Below are 19,738 nucleotides of genomic sequence, written 5' to 3'. Positions count from 1 at the left end.
TGATTTTCTTTGTTTTTACTTGTCATTTGTTATCTGCCTTATGACTGAATGTGGAGTGTCTATATAAATTTTATTTGTAAAATTTCATGTTAAGCCTCAAATAAATGCTACTGTTGGGGAGGGAGAAACTTTCCCTTACCCTTCTCAAGTTATTCTGGCTGGTCTAGTAATTAAATTCACACAAGACAAATCAACAAGAGGGGAAAAAAACAAATTTGTGTGTGCAGAGATCCCAGGAATGGTACCTATGAAGCAGTTTTTTAGACTTTTTAGACAAACAATAAATTTGCAAGGAACTGATAAGACAAACATAGGCTTTGGGTGCTTAACTAATGAAGAATCTACAGCGTTTACTCAAATAGCAAAGTTTGTTTATATATACATCTTGACCCCAGTATCACTAACCCTGTTGATAAGGGTATCCTTATATCTTCAGGTGCAGAGAGGGTACCTTTCACATAGGAAATTTATTTTCTACTTTCAAGGAGACAGAGAGGAAGGCCAGGGCATTCCTCTTGCATTGGCCTTTCCTTAAGTATCTCCCATTCAAAATAATCAATATGCCATTTTGGCATATCTGGGGGCAGCCTGCCCTGAGTCCCAACACCTCCTTCTGTGAAAAAAGAAAAACAAAATGAAAGAAAAGAAATGGTTAGTATACCTGCACTCCCTTAGCCTGAGTTAGGTTGCACCCTAGATACACTTCTGTCATCAGATTTATTAAACTACATCGTAAAGTCGTTTTGTTGGGTTCTGCCTATTAGACATAATTCTTGTGGGTAATCATTCTGTCTCCTTCATCCCTGTGTTCTCAGCTTACAGGGTGGTGCATTGCCCAGAGTTTCCCAGCTCCTGTAACTTAATGCCTTTGTAGAGTGTAAACAGGTTACAGGTGTCCCAAGAGATCTTGATGGCTGTAAATTTTTTATGGTGATACAAAAGCCAAAACCATATTTCACAACCACTTAAATGTTCACTTAAATTAAAATTATATTTGAATATTATTTATATGGCTTTCCTATTTTCAGTTATTATCTTAGCAAAAGACTTTAGGTATAATGCCCACCACTAGAATGTCCTCTATTGGCAATACCAAGGAACACCTCCCTCAGTAATGCCATGTAAAATATCATCCTTGTTGTGTGTGCCAGGATGTAGTTTTGGGAGCACTGACCCACCTAGAAGGATTCTGAAAAGGGATTTGAATTAAATAAGATTGTATGAATGAACTGATGAATGTACTGGCTTTGTCTATTAGTAACTGCAAATCACCAGCATGCCTAAACCTTGGTATTCCAGCTAAAAAGAGAACAATGACTATTTTATAGAATTATGATGATTAATAATACATGATCTAAGTTCAGCTATAAAACATTATATAATGTAAATTTAGTTACCGACTTTGGCAGTAACAGTTACACTACCATTTCCCTAACTGATCTCCCTTTCTTCAGCCTCACTCCTCTGCCATTAAGAATTCTGCACCAAAAAAAAAAAAGAATTCTGCACCCTATTCTAGTAGGGGAAGAGGGTTTCCCCACACTGCCAAGCACCACTAGCTGGGTGTCCTACAATTAAACACAATTCTGATGCTATCTAGCAAAAGGTTAAGGACTCGGTCTCAAAAGACTTCCCCCTCTGCCCACTTCAGACATCAGTTGCAAGTCCAGAGTGTCATCTGTGCTTCTGACCTACTGGCTATAGATGAGAGGTTCCACTGACTCCTTCCTTGGGTTCAATTAATTTGCTAGAACAGCTTACAGAACTCAGAGAAACATTTTACTTTCTAGATGATCAGTTTATTATGAAAGGATATAACTCAAGAAGAGCCAGATAGAAGAAATACACAGAGCAACGTATGGGGGAAAGGCTCAGAACTTCTACACCCTCTCTGAGAATGCTAGTCTCAAATCTCCACATATTCACCAACCCAGAAGCTCTGGACCCTGTCCTTTGGGGGGTTTTGGAGGCTTCATTACACAGACTTTATTGACTAAATCATTAATCACTGGTTGATTCAACCTCCAATCCCTCTCCCCTCCCTAAGTGTCAAGAGAGGTGGGAGTGAAAGTTCCAACCCCCTAATCACATGGTTGGTTCTGCCTGCAACCAGGCCCCATCCCTAGGTGGGGCTCAAATTTCACCTCATTTGCATAACAGAAGATACCTGTATCCTTCTCATCACTCAAGAAACTCCTAAGGTCTTAGAGCTCTGTGCCAGAAATGGAGATGAAGACCAAATATATATATTTTTTTTAAATTATCAATCACAAAATCAGAGCCATATACCCTGCTCTTATGATCAAATCATTCTTCTAGTCTCTTTCCCCAAATCACTCCTCAAATTAAAAATTTCTAGTCAGCTGCCCTTTGCCTACAGTTTTTTGCAGTTAAGCCTAACTGAGGCCATGAGGACCTTCAATTTTTAACTCTGAGGCAGATCCCTCTGTTCACTATGACCTGACCCTACAACAGGTCTAAGAGGGAAGTCCAAGACCAATAAGCCAGGTACACCAGCCACTAAGGATGGGAGATCCCAGAGCCAAGCTATATTAAACAAGTTTATCCAAAGAAGTCATAAGCAACGGCATGAAGGTAGGCTCAGTAGATGAGGCAGGCAACGAGAAGTCTAAGCTGCAGCAACAGCAGCAGTACTGGGTTTAGAGGTGAAGTAAGGACATAAGTAATAGGTTTTCATCAGAATGAGGTCCACTATGTTCCCCTAGCAAACAGCCTCCAAATTAAGTGGCTTATCACAACACAGGTTTATTGCTTGCTAATGCAAAGTCAGTTGCAGGTCTGGGGAAATGCAAAATAATTATCATCTGTGGAGCAAGTCACAGTAATTACACCATGAGGCCTTCTTAGTTGCAGAAGAAATAATACATCTGAAGTATCTTGCAGGTTTTTCTTTGCTTTAGCCTGGAAATGAAATATGTCATTTTTGCCAACAGCCCATTGTCCACAAGTCAGATGGCCCCACCTAATTTTAAAATGACTGATAAATGCAGGAGTGGTAGCTAGAATCCAAAGATGTAACCCACATACATTCCCTACTCATCAATTACACACATATTATACCATTTATATGAAATATTAAGAATAGTCAAATCCATAGAAAGAATTAGTGGCTACGTAGGGCTGAGGGGGTTTGGGGAAATGGGGTGTGTCTGCAACAGGTATGGGGTTTCTTTGGGGGTGATAAAAATGTCCTAAATTTGATTGTGATGATGATGACACAATTCTGTGAATATGCTAAAAAAAACATTCAACTATACATTTATGTATGGTTAAACTGTATATTTAACTATACATTTATGGTATGTGGATTATATTTCAATAAAGCTGCTTTTAAAAATCAAGATAATTTATATACCCTCAGAACTCTTGATAAAAATTGTCCAAAACTCACAAATAAGGTGAAAGGAAGACTGCTTGTGGTTTCAAGGTCATATACAAGCATGGCCCAAGAGGCCTCCCCAAGGATTATCTCACCCTTCTTTCTAGGCTGTCCAATACTCCAACCACAGCCACAGGTGTCTGCTGACTACCTAATATGTAGCAAGCACAACCCAATGTTTAATTTTATTTAATTTTAATTAATTTAAATGTTAAAGCTAGAGTTATTGGGAAACTTTTAAATACATATAATATATATATATACTTTTTTATAACAGAGGTCTTTGCCTTTATTTGTATCATAGGTAAGGTTTGGGGAAGTTGTTTGGTTTTGGCTGAGCCACACACCTTGTGGCATCTTATTGTTATTTTTTTTTTTTTTTTATCTTTTAATTGGAGAAAAATTGCTTGATAATGTGTTGGTTTCTGCCATACAACAACGTGAATCAACTATAATTATACATATATTCTCTCTTTCTTGAGCTTCCCTGCCCTCCCCACCACCACCACCACACCCTTCTATGTCATCACAGAGTGCCAGGCTGTGTTCCTCATGTTAATATAGCAACTTCTCACCAGCTATATATGCCAAACAATGCTCCAACTACCATACAATTGCACTCATTTCACATGCTAGCAAAGTAATGCTCAAAATTCTTCAAGCAAGGCTTCAACAGAACGTGAACCGAGAACTCCCAAATGTTCAAGCTGAGTTTAGAAAAGGCAGAGGAACCAGAGATCAAATTGCCAACATCCTTTGGATCATAGAAAAAACAAGAGAATTCCAGAAAAACATCTACTTCCGCTTCATTGACTATGCTAAAGCCTTTGACTTCGAGGAATACAACAAACTGGGAAATTCTTCAAGAGATGGGAATATCAGACCAACTTATCTGCCTCCTGCGAAACCCATAAGCAGGTCAAGAAGCAACAGTTAGAAGCGGACAAGGAACAATGGACTGGTTCCAAATTGGGAAAGGAGTATATCAAGACTATATATTGTCACCCTGCTAATTTAACTTAAATGCAGAGTATGTCATGAGAAATGCTAGGCTGGATGAATGATAAGCTAGAATCAAGATTGCCAGAGAAATATCAATAACCTCAGATAAGCAAATGACACCACCCTTGTAGCAGAAAGTGAAGAGGAATCAAAGAGCGTCTTGATGAAGGTGAAAGAGGAGAGTGAAAAAACTGGCTTAAAACTCAACATTCAAAAAATTAAGATCATGGCATCAGGTCCCATCACTTCATGCAAATAGATGGGGAAACAGTGGAAACAGTGAGAAACTTTACTTTTGGGGGCTCCAAAATCACTGCAGATGGTGACTGCAGCCATGAAATTAAAAGATGCTTGTCCTTGGAAGAAAATCTATGACAAACCTAGACAGTGTATTAAAAAGCAGAGACATCACTTTGCCAAGAAAGGTCCGTGTAGTCAAAGCTATGGTTTTTCCAGAAGTCATGAATGGATTTGAGAGTTGGACCATAAAGAAGGCTGAACACTGAAGAATTGACGCTTTTGAACTGTGGTGTTGGAGAAGACTCTTGAGAGTCCCTTGGACTGCAAGGAGATCAAACTAGTCAATCCTAAAGGAAATCAACCATGAATTGGAAGGATTCAACCACTGGAAGGATTGGGGCTGAAGCTGAAGCTCCATTATTTTGGCCACCTGATGGAAAGACGACTCCCAGCAAAAGACCCTGATGCTGGAAAAGATTGAGGGCAGGAGGAGAAGGGGACGGCAGAGGACGAGAGGGTTGGATGGCATCACCGATTCAATGGACATGAGTTTGAGCAAGCTCTGGGAGATGCTGAAGGACAGAGTAGCCTGGCCTGCTACAGTCCATGGGCTCACAAACAGTCAGACACGATTGAACAGCTGAACATCAGCATCATCATCTCACCAACTGTCTGTTTCACACATACTAGTGTGTATACGTCAATGCTACTTTCTCCATTCTTTCCACTCTCTCCTTTCCCCACTGTGTCCGTAAGTCCATTCTCGACATCTGTGTTTCCATTTGTTATTTTTTACTTACTTTTTACTATTTGGCCTTGCTGTGCAGCATGTGGAAACTTAGTTCCCCGACTAGAGACTGAATCCACTCCCGCTGCTTTGGAAGCAAGGAGTATAAACCACTGGACCACTAGGCAAGTTCTAGCCTTGCAGGATCTTAGTTCCTCAAACAGTGAAAATGTCAAGTCCTAACCACTGGGTCACCAGGGAATTCCCAGTATGTTTTTAACTAGACTTGGAACAACTCTTTTGACTGTAAATTTTATGAAACCTAAATGCAACATCAACAATTCTAATGAATATGTAGCATACAAATTGAGTGGAGCTTTATGTGAGTATTAGATACACAGTAGATTTTGAAGACTAAGCAAGAGAATAAATTTTTTACATTGATTACATATTGAAATGATAATATTTTGGCTACACACATGTTAAAATTAATTTCACTTTCTCTTCTTACTTTTTTACAGAGTTAATAGAAAAATTTAAATTGCATATGCAACTTGCATTATGCTTCTGTTGGACAGTGCTGCTCTAAGGTCTATATCTTTAATTTACTATTTAAAATTAATTAGGGCTTAAACTGAAGCTACATATTAATTTGTCAATTTTTGCCTGATAAAAGCATAAATGATTGAAGACTACCCCAAAGGTTTGTTGTCTAGTTTGTTTCTTGGTTGACTTATTCCAGAAGGCTCCTCCTGACTACTATATAAATCTCTATTCCACAAATTCTCTTTGAATCAGCTTTACTATCCACTAGATTCCTCATTAATGAGTTAAATAAACATCTGACACATGTTCACTTTACAGTCATATGAATCACATTTTTAACTTTTTTTAAATTACACTTTGGCAGAGCCCACTGGCAAGGCTCTACATGACACATCACTTCTTTAATAGAAAAAACTATAATCTACTATATCATTCAAATAAAATTTCTAAAAGGAAAAACACTTTACAACCTTGCTACTTAAGAAAATTATTTTGATTCATCCAAATCATCTACCAGCGTGGCCTATATGACATTTTTCCACATAGATGTAATTATGATGGATGCTATCTTGTATTTTCAGTTATGTGTATATGCAAAAATCATAACCATTTTCATGTTTATACATGTGCTTTGTAATTATCATTTTTAATAGCTGCATACTATTTCATTGGCCTTTGTGTTTTAACTCAACAATTTGTTTATTGTTGAGAATTTGGTTTCTTTCCAGGTTTTTACTCTTATAAATCATGCTTACAATGGATATCTTTCACATATATGTATATATATTTATACAGGCTTTAGCTTCTGTTTAATTGCTTCCTTAGGGCAGATTCCCATGAAAGGGATTATTGAACTTCAGGGTGTGAACAATTTTATAGCCACTGAAGTATGCTGCTGTAATGCATCCAGAAAACTCTGTAACCATTTCTACCACCATCAACAGTCCATTAACTTTTTAGTTTTCCAAAAGTTCCCAGTCTTGGTGAAAGAATGTATTTTGAGGTTTCTTGTTTATTTTGTTTTTACTATGACTTGATAGATGCAAAACAAGTCCTCAATTTAAATGCTTCTCATAATTTCCTGTTTTCTTTCTTTTTTGATCAAAAGGAAAACTGGCATTCTGGGGACACCTAACCTGAGAATGATTCTTAAAGGATACCTACCACATAGCCCTCAGCTGTGTGAAGCCAACTGAATGTGTTACCAAGTGTAACCACACTCTGCTCGACCCATGACAGGCCAGTGAATACAAGAGATGAGGTGTTGAGGCAAGGAATACAACTTTATTCAGAAAGCTGGCTGACTGCAAGAAGATGGTAGACTAATGGTTTCAAAGTAACCATCTTCTCGGAGAAGGCAATGGCACCCCACTCCAGTACTCTTGCCTGGAAAATCCCATGGACGGAGGAGCCTGGAGGGCTGCAGTCAATGGGGTCGCTGAGGGTCAGACACGACTGAGCGACCTCACTTTCACTTTTCACTTTCATGCATTGGAGAAGGAAATGGCAACCCACTCCAGTGTTCTTGCCTGGAGAATCCCAGGGACGGGGGAGCCTGTTGAGCTACCGTCTGTGGGGTCGCACAGAGTCGGACACGACTGAAGTGACTTAGCATAGCATAGCAACCATCTTCTCAGGGTCTGGATGCCAGGCTCTTTTATAGAGCCAGAGGGAGAGAAGCAATGAGGAACTAATGTCAAAAGGTAGAATAGGGACTTCCCTGGTGGTCTAGTGGCTAAAACTCTCTGCTCCCAATGCCAGGGGCCTAGGTTTGGTCCCTGGGCAGGGAACTGGATCCCACATGCTGCAAATAAGAGTTTGTATGTATGCCACAACGAAGACCTGGTGCAGCCAAATAAATAAATATTGAAAAATTGAAAGGCAGAATAGAGAGGGAGAGGCAATGAAGCAGTAAAGTAGAAAGGGTCTTCAGTCTTGCAAAACATCTCTGGGAAGGGCCAGCCTTTGGAAGGAGTGTGTTAATCTCTTCTTTTTCCCATCCATTCACAGGTGGGCACCATCAGATTATCTCTGTATGAGCTGAACAAGCTAAAGGCAAAGTAGAAAAAGAAAGATATACCCAAAAAAATTAAAAATAAAAAATAAAATAAAATAAAAAAAAGAAAGATATACCCATTTGAATACAGAGTTCCAAAGAACAGCAAGGAGAGATAAGAAAGCCATCTTAATGATCAGTGCAAAGAAATAGAGTAAAACAATAGAATGGGAGAGACTAGAGATCTCTTCAAGAAAATTAGAGATACCAAGGGAACATTTCATGCAAAGATGGGCACAATAAAGGACAGAAACGGTATGGACCTAACAGAAACAGAAGATATTAAGAAGAGGTGGCAAGAATACACAGAAAAACTGTACAAAAAAATCTTAATGACCCAGATAACATGATGGTTTTATCACTCACCTAGAGCCAGATATCCTGGAGTGAGAAGTCAACTGGACCTTGGGAAGCATCACTATGAACAAAGCTAGTGGATGTGATGGAATTCTAGCAGAGCTATTGCAAATCCTAAAAGATGATACTGTGAAAGTGCTGCATTCAATATGCCAGCAAATATGGAAAACTCATCAGTAGCCACAGGATTGGAAAGGGTCAGTTTTCATTCCAATACAAAAGAAAGGCAATGCCAAAGTGTGTTCAAACTACCACACAACTGCATTCATTTCACATGCTAGCAAAGTAATGCTCAAAATTCTGCAAGCCAGGCTTCAACAGTACATGAACCTCAAACTTCCAGATGTTCAAGCTGGATTAAGAAAAGCCAGAGAAAGCAGAGATCAAATTGCCAACATCCATTGGATGATCAAAAAAGCAAGAGAGTTCCAGAAAAACATCCACTTCTGCTTTATTGACTACACCAAAGCCTTTGACTCTGTGGATCACAACAAACTGTGGAAAATTCTTCAGGAGATGGGAATACCAGACCACCAGACCTGCCTCCTGAGAAATCTGTATGCAGGTTAAGAAGCAACAGTTAGAACCTGACATGGATCAATGGACTGGTTCCAAAATTGGAAAGGAGTACATCAAAGCTGTATATTGTCACCTTGCTTATTTAGCTTATATGCAGAGTACATTATGCGAAATGCCAGGCTGGATGAAGGGCAAGCTGGAATCAAGATTGCCCAAAGAGCCCCCGACCGTGCCGCCAGCAAGCAGGAGGAGGAGCTGACATGCCAGAGACAGCCTGGGGGAGCTGAGGAGGTCTCCCTACATGGTTGCCCCCTCCCTCTCCTGAGATGTCAGGAAGGAGGGGGCCACCCGTGTCCCCAACAGGGGCCCCCTGGAACCAGGGGTCCCAAGCCCTGGAGCTCAGAGGTAAGGAGGTGCTGACAGGTGCTCAGCAAGATGCTCCCCCACCCCTCAGGCTCCGTTCCCATCCTCCTATTTTTCCTCCTCCCCAGTGTCCCACTGGCCCCACCCCCCACCCTCACCCTTGACCCCATTTCCAGCACCTGAGTGCGACTTCTTGTCCCCGCCACATATCCCTGTCCAGGGGTACCCTCATGGGGCCCCCTCTGCTCTTTGTGCTGGAGTCCGAGGCCTTTGGGGAGCCCACCCGGAGCCCAGCTGACGGCAATCTGCGAGGGGTGAGCAAGACAGCACTGTGGTTGCTGTGGAGAGCTGGCCTGTGTGATGCCATCCGCGGCTGGGGACAAACCCCCGGACTGCTGTGCGCCTGCGTGGGTGTGAGGTAGAGATGCTGGAGGAGGTGCCTGCGGCTGGCGGCAGTCCCCTGCGCCGGTACTTCTTTGAAACCCACTGCAAGGCTGCCAGTACTGAGGAAGATGGCCCTGGTGAGGGTGAAGGAGACTGCTGGAATGTGGGCCAGAGGCACTGGTGTCTGAGTGTAAGGCCAAGCAGTCCTATATGTGGGCATCAACCACTGATGCCCAGGGCCGGCTGGTGATAGATTTGAATTGATACCGCCTGTGTCTACATGCTTCTAAGCCGGACTCGCCAGGCCTGAGACCCATGCCCTGGAACTGGGCAGACAGAGAAAGAAGGAGCTGGATGCTGAAAAACCTCAGGAGTGACCTGGCTGCTCTGGGCCTCAGTCTAGGAACTTGTCAAATGGTCACAAAAATCATTGAGAGTTCATTCTGGGCAAGACAGATGGTCAAATCAAATGGGGTTTTGAAGGATGAACAGGAGTTATCCTGGATGAACTTGAGGGTGAAAATGATGATGATGATGATAGCCAAAAAAAAGAAGATTGCTGGAAGAAATATCAGTAACCTCAGATATGAAGATGACACCACCTTTATGGCAGAAAGAGCCTTTTGATGAAAGTGAAAGAGGAGAGTGAAAAAGCTGGCTTAAAACTCAACATTCAAAAAACAAAGACCATGGCATCCTGTCCATCACTTCATGGCAAATAGATGGGGAAACAATGGAAACAGTGGTAGACTTTATTTTCTAGGGCTCCAAAATCACTGCAGATGTGACTGCAGCCATGAGATTAAAAGACACTTGTTCCAGGAAAAAATCTATGATCAACCTAGACAGCATATGAAAAAGCAGAGATATTACTTTGCCAAAAAAGTTCCGTCTAGTCAAAGCTATGGTTTTTCCAGTAGTCATGTATGGATGTGAGAGTTGGCCTATCAAGAAAGCTGAGTGCCAAAGAACTGATGCTTTTGAACTGCGGTGCTGGAGAAGACTTGAGAGTCCCTTGGACTGCAAGGAGATTCAACCAGTCAATCCTAAAGGAAATCAGTCCTGAATATTCATTGGAAGGACTGATGCTGAAGCTGAAGCTCCAATATTTTGGCCACCTGATGCAAAGAGCGGAATCATTGGGAAAGACCTTGATGCTGGGAAAGATTGAAGGAAGGAGGAGAAGGGGATGACAGAGGATGAGATGGTTAGATGGCATCACCAACTTGATGGACATGAGTTTGAGTAAGCTCAGGGAATTGGTGATGGACAGGGAAGCTTTGTGTGCTGCAGTCCATGGGGTCACAAAGAGTCAGACACTACTGAGCAATTGAAATGAGCTGAACTGAACTGAACTAGTGACTTCATTTAATCATAATTGTTACTGAACTCAGGTTCAACGGCTCACCACTTGAAAGCCAATATTTGAGAGACAAGTGCTGGTTAGAAAGGAAAGTTTGCTTTATTCAGGAGGTCAGCAACCTAGGGAGAAGGTGGACTCCTATCCAAGAACCAACTCAGAGATTCTGTTCGATCAGGAAAGTTTTTAAAGGAAGAGAGGGGAAGCTTATCTCAGTTAATCATTTGGAAAGGGGGGTCAGAGTCTTCGCTATCTTCCACTGTGTGCAGACTTTCTCCTGATTGGTTTGTAGGGAGGTAGCAAGGCAGTGTTCCAGGAATCTTGTACTCAGTCTGAAGTTATCCTCTTCCACCTGGGTGGGGACTTTAGTTCCTGCAGAAGAACTCGAAGATATTGTTGTGTATATCACCTGAGTGGAAACCAGGTCCCTGTTTTATCACTGCACTATAGTTCCTTGACTATTCTGAGGCAGGAGATAGATAGTCCATCCCTGGGTAAGGTGATAGGAGATTCATTCTCTGTGGACTGAAACTCCAAGATGAGAATAGCAGGGCATTTCAGAGAAGAGGCTAGGCCTTGCCCAGACCACATATTTCTCATTCTCGAAGTCAGGAGATCTCCATGACCATGCATGTCCTTGGAGGTCAAAAGGGAAGTGATGCCAACTGATGCAAGGCTACCCATAGGCCTCTGGCAGTAGAATCCATCTTGGCTAAGAGACGCATGTACACATATGGGAGAATCCTGAGATATACCAAATATGGACTCTGACCCAGGCAAATCAAAATGATAGGCCTAAGAAAAACCAGAGTGATGCTCCACAAAAGTTATTTAAACTACCACAAGGGCAAGACTCGGGGACTTTCTCTCTGAGCTCACCTTTGTGTCTTTCCACACATATGAACTATTTTTCCACCTAGTAAATACTTTACTTGCTTCACTACTTTCTGCCTTTATGGGAATTCTTTTCTGCAAAGCCAAAGAGCCAGGGCTTTGTCATTGACCACTGGTCTAGTGGGGAGGATTTCGTGTTTTCACTGCTATAACCCACCTCAGTCTCTGGCCAGGAAACCAAAGGCCCACTTCAAGCTGCTTCAGGTTGAGGCTACCAAAGATCAGTTCCTCTTTTCATTCCCCATTGCCTCACTATTTTGATTAAGAACTGTTTGAATTTACCCTTTGATAAATCAGGGAAGGTCTAAGAGGCTGAAGCTTCTTTCCTACATACAAGAAACTGGGGACACGGAAAAGATTTGTACCAGGGGAGGTTCCAATGGGGTCCTGCTCAGCTTTGTAATCACTTCTTTAAAGGCCTTATGTGCAAATATAAACATAAACCATGTTTATGTTTGATTGACAACTTAGATGTCAAGTTCTAAACTGGGTTAGAACTTCAGTTTATAAATTGGATGGGCAGGTAAGGGCAGGCAAACACAGTTCTGCCTATAATGGTAGTGTTAGCAATATTTGTTACAATTTGCAGAAATAAAAGTTTCAAAACGTAAAGTTAAAGCCCCTAGAAGAATGGTGCTTAAAAAAAAAAAAAAATCACAATTCAAATAAGCAATGTAAGGGCAGAAAAAATTTCCCAGCCTCCCATCTACTGCAGGAGAGTAGGGCACAGGAGAATGGTCACATCCCAGTTCCTGCAACAGCCACCAAGTGTGTGTTCTTGGTTTCATGAAACAAAGAATTCAAGAGTGAGAAATAGTAAAGTGACAAAGGCTTACTTAGGGAGGAAACACTTCGTTGACAGAGTGTGGGCCATCTCAGAAGGCAAGAGAGGCAGAAAAGGCACCAGGGTATGCTAACCTATCCTACTGCTGCTGCTGCTGCAGCTGCTAAGTCGCTTCAGTCGTATCCGATTCTGTGCGACCCCATAGATGGCAGCCCATCAGGCTCCCCCGTCCCTTGGATTCTCCAGGCAAGAACACTAGAGTGGGTTGCCATTTCCTTCTCCAATGCATGAAAGTGAAAAGTGAAAGTGAAGTCGCTTAGTCATATCCGACTCTTCGCGACCCCATCGACTACAGCCTACCAGGCTCGTCTGTCCATGAGATTTTCCAGGCAAGAGTACTGGAGTGGGGTGCCATTGCCTTCTCCGAACCTAATCCTAACCTGAGTTCAAGTCCTAATATGAGTTGTATGGTTTCAATAGTCCTGAATATGGGATTGCCAGTTTTTATAAGGGTGGGTAATTTCACAGGCTAATGAGCGGGAAGAGTATTCCAACGCTTTTGGGTAGGGGTGGGGATTTTCAGGAATTGAGCCGCTGCCCACTCTTTGACCTTCATGGCACCTGTGGACGTGTCATTTAGCATGTTGATGTGCTACAATAAGCGTATACTGAGGCTCAAGATCTAGTAGATGACTCATCTGCCATCTTACACCTAGTTGGTTCTAATCAGTTGAAGTCGTGTGTGTTCTCAGGCTATGTCATTCTTTTAAGGGTTGTGCCCTGCCCCCTTCCGATCTCAGTTCTATGTTCTTTGACTGGTCTAATAATTAAACTATATGAAACAGATTAACAGAGGAAAAACAAACAAAATTACATACCTCCAGGAGCATGTGAAAATATAAAGAATCAAAGGCAGCCAGGTAACTGAAGCTTATATCATATCCTGAGCTAAAAAAAAGGGGTGGAGATCTAGAGTTACAAAAGTGTGAATGAGGAAGGGCAAAAAAAGCATTGTTCACCACCCAGTTCTACATTGTCATAACCCTCTACAGCTGCTCACCAACAGGGTGAAGAACAGAGTGAGGCTCTCTGTGCTTTGTCCTAACAGTTCTTTGTGAAACTGAGCAAGACCCTGTGGGGCTCCTGGCCTTGGAAGCCTTTCCGTGTCCTCTATTCTTTGTAAGGAACAGACTCCAGCCTCCATGAGCTTCCCTGAGTTTCAAAGGACAGACTCAAACAGTTTTAATCTGGGAAAGAGAGGATGTAGAGACAAGGGAGGAACAGCCAAGAGTCAACAGTTTAGCCTTGGGGGGGGGCAGGTTCCGCCTCAGGGAATACACATAATAATATGTTTATGCTCTTTATAGAAATAAAAACAGCAACAGATGAAAGATGTATGCATGGTTGACTGCATGTATTCCCTAGACCAAAAAAAAAAAAAAATTGTATGTATACTGGTTCCTCCTCTACCACTTCTAAGTTCTGAGCTTCATTAAGTCCTGAGATGAGGTGTATGATCTCAACAAAAGACTGTGTGTTCAAGTCCCAAAATGAGTTGTACAATTTAGCTACTACTTGCCTGTCTCCTCCTTTACCAATGCTCAGTCTATCAATCCTCTATCCAAATTACCTTTCTGAAACAGGAGGGAAGGGGTCAGGGTAGAGTCTTTAAAAGAATGACATAGCCCAAGAACAAGACGTAAACTGATTAGAACAAAATAGGTCAAGGTGGAAGATGCATCAACTTCCACTAGACCTTTAGCCTCAGAGTATGCTCATCTTAACACATCAGCAAACTAAGTGATACACCCACTAGTACCATGACAGTTTCAAGGCCAACCATCAGAAATCAAACTAAGCAGTGGCCTAATTCCTGGAAATCTCCACCATTCTCTAAAATAGTTGAAATAATCCTCCCATTCATTCGTCTATGAAATTACCCGACCTGTAAAAACTAACCTCTCCATATCTGGGGGCCTCTTACCATCTAGTCAAGGCTATGGTTTTTCCTGTGGTCATGTATGGATGTGAGAGTTGGACTGTGAAGAAAGCTGAGGGCCAAAGAATTGATGCTTTTGAACTGTGGTGTTGGAGAAGACTCTTGAGAGTCCCTTGGACTGCAAGGAGATCCAACCAGTCCATTCTAAAGGAGATCAGCCCTGGGATTTCTTTGGAAGGAATGATGCTAAAGCTGACACTCCAGTACTTTGGCCACCTCATGCGAAGAGTTGACTCATTGGAAAAACTCTGATGCTGGGAGGGATTGGGGGCAGGAGGAGAAAGGGATGACAGAGGACGAGATGGCTGGATGGCATCACTGACTGGATGGACATGAGTCTGAGTGAACTCCGGGAGATGGTGATGGACAGGGAGGCCTGCCGTGCTGCAGTTCATGGGGTCACAAAGAGTTGGACACGACTGAGCGACTGAACTGAACTTACCTTCTGAGATAGCCCACAGTATGTCAGTGAAGTGTGTTTCTACCAAAGTTGTTCTTACTTTTTGAGATATACCTCATCCTATCTATGGAACATGTATCTCTCTAAATAAATCCACTCTTTACCTATCACTTTATCTCTCATTAGACTTTTTTCTGCAACAAGACATAAAGGACCTGAGCTCTATGAATCCTGAGACCAGGTGTGTGATCTCAATTAAAAGACAATGGGTTGAAGTCTTAATCTGAGTTGTACAGTTTCAAAAGTCCTAAGTAAGCTCCTGATTATGTAACCAAGCCGGACCATATGAGACCTTCTCAGTTCCCCCATAATTCTGTTTTTTCTCCTCTCTGAAGTACCTAGATAGTGGTATCTAATGCATCTTTCCCAAGTTTTTCAACTGACAAGTTCAGTTCAGATCAGTCGCTCAGCCGTGTCTGACTCTTTTCGACCCCATGAATCGCAGCACACCAGGCCTCCCTGTCTATCACCAACTCCCAGAGTTCACTCAGACTCACGTCCATCCAGTCAGTGATGCCATCCAGCCATCTCATCCTCTGTCATCCGCTTCTCCTCCTGCCCCCAATCCCTCCCAGCATCAAAGTCTTTTCCAGTGAGTCAACTCTTCGCATGAGGTGGCCAAAGTACTGGAGTTTCAGCTTTAGCATCATTCCTTCCAAAGAAATCCCAGGGCTGATCTCCTTCAGAATGGACTGGTTGGATCTCCTTGCAGTCCAAGGGACTCTCAAGAGTCTTCTCCAACACCACAGTTCAAAAGCATCAGTTCTTCAACTGACAAAACTGCCACCAAATGGATGAAATTAGCTATTAATACTTGATGATCATGAACAGTAGCTTGCTTCTAGTGCCCAAGGATTGATCACCATCAACCAATCAGAGAATTGTGCAGGAGCTGATCACACACCCTTGGACACCTCTTCCTTCCCTTGCCTTTAAAAATGCTTTGCTGAAACCCTTCAAGTAGTGTGGAGTTTTTGAACACAAGCCCCTTGTTCTTGCTCAGCCCTCTGTCAACTACAAACTGGCAGTTGATTGGGTGCTTGCCATCTACCTCTACAAGGATTAAATCATGTGCTGCTACACCTGTTGATTTTCAACATCCTCTGAAAGGAGTTCAGAGTAGACAGCAGAAATTGTCGCAGGTAAGAGCCTTGACTCCATGCTGGATCTCTTTCTTTGACTTTAACCTTTATTTTTTTGTTTTATTTTGTTTTTGTTATTATAATCATACATAACGGCCTTCCTAAAAGGACCCCACCCCTCTGCTGGACTGTTAAACTAAAGTACCTTTGCTCAGCACACAGAAATATAACCTGACTCTGCCCACCTGTTAATGGCTGCAAGAAAGAAGGTATTAACACATCCCTTCCCCAATACTGGCCATTCCCAGAGATGGTTTGCAAGACTGATGGCCCTTTTTATTTTACTTCCTCATCCCATCTCTCTCTCGTTTTATAAAAGAAAATGGCATCCAGACCATGATAAGATGGTTATTTCTAGACATTAGTCTGTCATCTTCCCAGTCAGCTGGCTTTGTGAAGAAAGTCGTATTTCTTGCCTCAACATCTCATCTCTCAGCTAAGTGGTCTGTCATGTGGCGAGCAGAGTGAGCTTGGATTCGGTAACAAAGTGAGGCCCTCTGTGCTCGGGGGGAGGGGGGGTGAGAACTAATAAGACAGGGCTTCAGATAGTTAGATATTTTCAGGAGCCAATTTTGTTGTTGTTGTTGTTGTGCTGGTTGATACACAGGTTTTTCTCTAGTTGCAGCGAGTGGGCTACACTCTAGCTGTGGTGTGATAGCTTCTCTTGGTAGCGGCCTCTCTTGTTGCAGAGCACGGACTCCAGGGCTCTTGGGCTTCAGTAGCTGCAGGTCCCAGACTCCAGAGCACAGGCTCAGTGGTTACGGTGCACAGACTTAGTTGCTCCGAGGTATGCAGGATCTTCCCAGACGAGGGATCAAACCCATGTCTCCTGCACTGGCGGGTGGACTCTACCACTGAGCCACCAGGGAAGCCCCAGGAGTCCATTTTTTTGAGCCTAATTCTTGTGTCTCCTCTCTGGAAAAGTATTAAAGTCCATGCTGACAACTCTTCCTGATGACTAGCAAAAGCTTCACAAGACAAGCAGAAACCTTCTGGGAAATATGTGCTTGATTGATTTCCCCTTTACCAAAATTACATATATACTATTTTTCCCTCCTACGTCTTGGGAGTAGTTTCTCAGAGATATTGAAGAGGGAATTCATAGGGCCTAGACTCCATCTTAAGCCTGTTCATGCTGATCATGCTTGGCCACCTTTCCAATGGACTCTGAACTCTCTGTTTAGTGCCTATGAAAACAACAACAGAAGGATAAGACCCCCTCCAGACAGGGGAACCTTGAAGATCATATCTAGGTTACTCATCGCCTCAGAGAAACATACACTAATCACCCCCTTCCTCCAGACAGGCCATAAATTTTTCTTTATCTATCGGAGTGTAACCTCGGATTTATTGATTATTGGCTAACTGCTTGACTGTTTGAGCCCATGAGCACACAGCACGTGAATGATGGGGTTACTGGGATTGTATTTTCCTTGGTTTATGTAAGTCTCAAGGAATTTGGAGTGGTGGGTTCAGACACGTACACGTGGGGTATAAAAGGTTTTCACAAATGCTGGTCAGGGTCCTTGGCTAAGAGGAGACTCTGCCTTGGGCCCGCTGGTGTAATAAACTGCACTCCACTATCTGCATTGTCCTTCTGAGTGAGTTTGTTTCCCAGAACACGTGGCTACAACAGTATCTGATATGCCATCTCCCAGGCTGCAGTCCTCGTTTTGCCCCAAATAAAACTTGACTCACGACTCTCATATTGTGCTTTTTCTTAAGCTGACACCTCCAATAAACCTTTCCATGCTTTAAACTCATTTTTGTTTATTTGCCGTAGAGGTAGGAGATACATGGGGCCAGGCTCAACAGTTTCTCCCCTGTGGACAGAAATTTCATAATAGCAGAAACTCTATAAAAACAGGATGATGGAGGAGGCTGGGCCCTGTACAGAGAAGAGATGAAAGACCACATATTCCTCATTCTAAAGTTAAGGAGACGTCCCCGACTACACATGCACCGAAAGGCTCCTTGGAGGTTGTAAAGGGAGGGGGGATAACCTCAAAGAAAGTGATGTCAACTACCCATAAGCCTCTTTACTAGAATGCATCTGGGCGAAAAGATGTGCACACACACGGGATGACCCTGAGCTATGCCAAATATGGCCTCTTTACCAGACAAAGCAAGATGATTGGTCAAAGTAAACTGGAAAGAAATGCCCCATAAAAGCGATTCAAACTAAAAGTGATTCAAAGGTGATTCAAAAGTGATTCAAACTCTGAGCCTGCCCATGTATCCATCCACAGGCACTATACTCTTTATCCTCCTAATAAACACCACCTCCTTGGGAATTCCCGTCTGCAAAGCCAAAAGGCTAGGACCTTGTCACTGACCACTGGTCTTCAAGACATGGTGATGCAGGGACTCCAGCCACTCCCCAAGCAGATCCTGCAAAAGCAACTGAAGTCACCATGGGACCTCTTTAATGAGACACGGTGAGAGCTCCATGACTCCAACTAGGTAGGGTCTATGAGGTCCTGTCAGCCTGAAAAAGTTACAGAAAACAGACCTTTGCCTGTCATCTGTCCAATAAAGATTTTTGGGGGTTTATGTTTCTCAGAGGGTGTGATGCAGGAGGTAGATGCACCCCCAACACAGTAGAGCAATTGGAGATTCATTCCCTATGGACTGAAACTCCAAAACAAAAGCAGCAGGACAATTAAGGGAGGAGGCTGGGCCCTATCCAGGACATATATTTCTCATTCTTGAAGTCAAGAGACCTCCCCAACCACACATGTGCAGAAAAGACTCCTTTGAGGTCAAAGAGGGAGTTATGTCAAAGGATATTCTCTACCCATACACCTATTCATCTTGGCTAAAATCCAATTTGGCTAAGAGATGTGTATGCACACATGAGAGATCCTGAGATATACCAAATATGAATAGTGAACCAGGCAAATCAAAATGACTGGCCAAAGGAAACTCAGAAGAAATGCCCCATAAAAGTAATTCAAACTACGGAAGGCTGCAACTCAGCAATTCAGACACTGTCTCTGAGTTTGCCCATTTGTCTATCCACACATGCTGTACTCTTTTTTTCCTCTGAATGAATATTTTATTTGTCTCCCTATTTTCTATCTTTGTGGGAATTCTTTTCTGCAAACCCAAAGAGCCAGGCCCTTGTCACTGACCAGTGGTCTAGTGGTTAGGATTTGGTGCTCACGCTACTGCAGCACAGCCTCAGTTTCTGGCTGGGAACCCAAGCTCCAAGCCAAGGCAGGCTGAGGCCACCCAAGGTCAGCCTCACTGTGCATTGGGCTCACAAATTTGCATTCAGCAACAAACAAAATTTAAATTCACAATTTCACCTCGTGTGGTTTTTCTTTAAGTAGACAAAGGGGAAGAAAACTATTCACAGGAAGGCAGAGGTGTTTGGAAAACAAAAGGTGGATAAATTTCTTTAGGTGTCTCAGGTAATAGCTCTCTTCCTGGTACAGGCCCCCTTTCCAATGTAAATTTAAGCAGTTAAGGGAGAGATAAAGAGCTTTCCTGTTAGATTTGA

The 19,738-nt window shown here is 42.6% G+C and overlaps 1 pseudogene; it reads left to right on the top strand.

The window, feature by feature from the left end:
* Positions 1-9,282: 9,282 nt before the first annotated feature.
* Positions 9,283-9,904, top strand: LOC113890396 (annotated as a pseudogene).
* Positions 9,905-19,738: the final 9,834 nt, after the last annotated feature.

This window comes from Bos indicus x Bos taurus, chromosome 3 (assembly GCF_003369695.1).
Source record: "Bos indicus x Bos taurus breed Angus x Brahman F1 hybrid chromosome 3, Bos_hybrid_MaternalHap_v2.0, whole genome shotgun sequence".
NCBI classification, from domain to species: Eukaryota; Metazoa; Chordata; class Mammalia; order Artiodactyla; family Bovidae; genus Bos; species Bos indicus x Bos taurus.
Note: the sequence above shows the minus strand (reverse complement) of the source record. Positions and strands in the feature narration are given on the sequence as shown.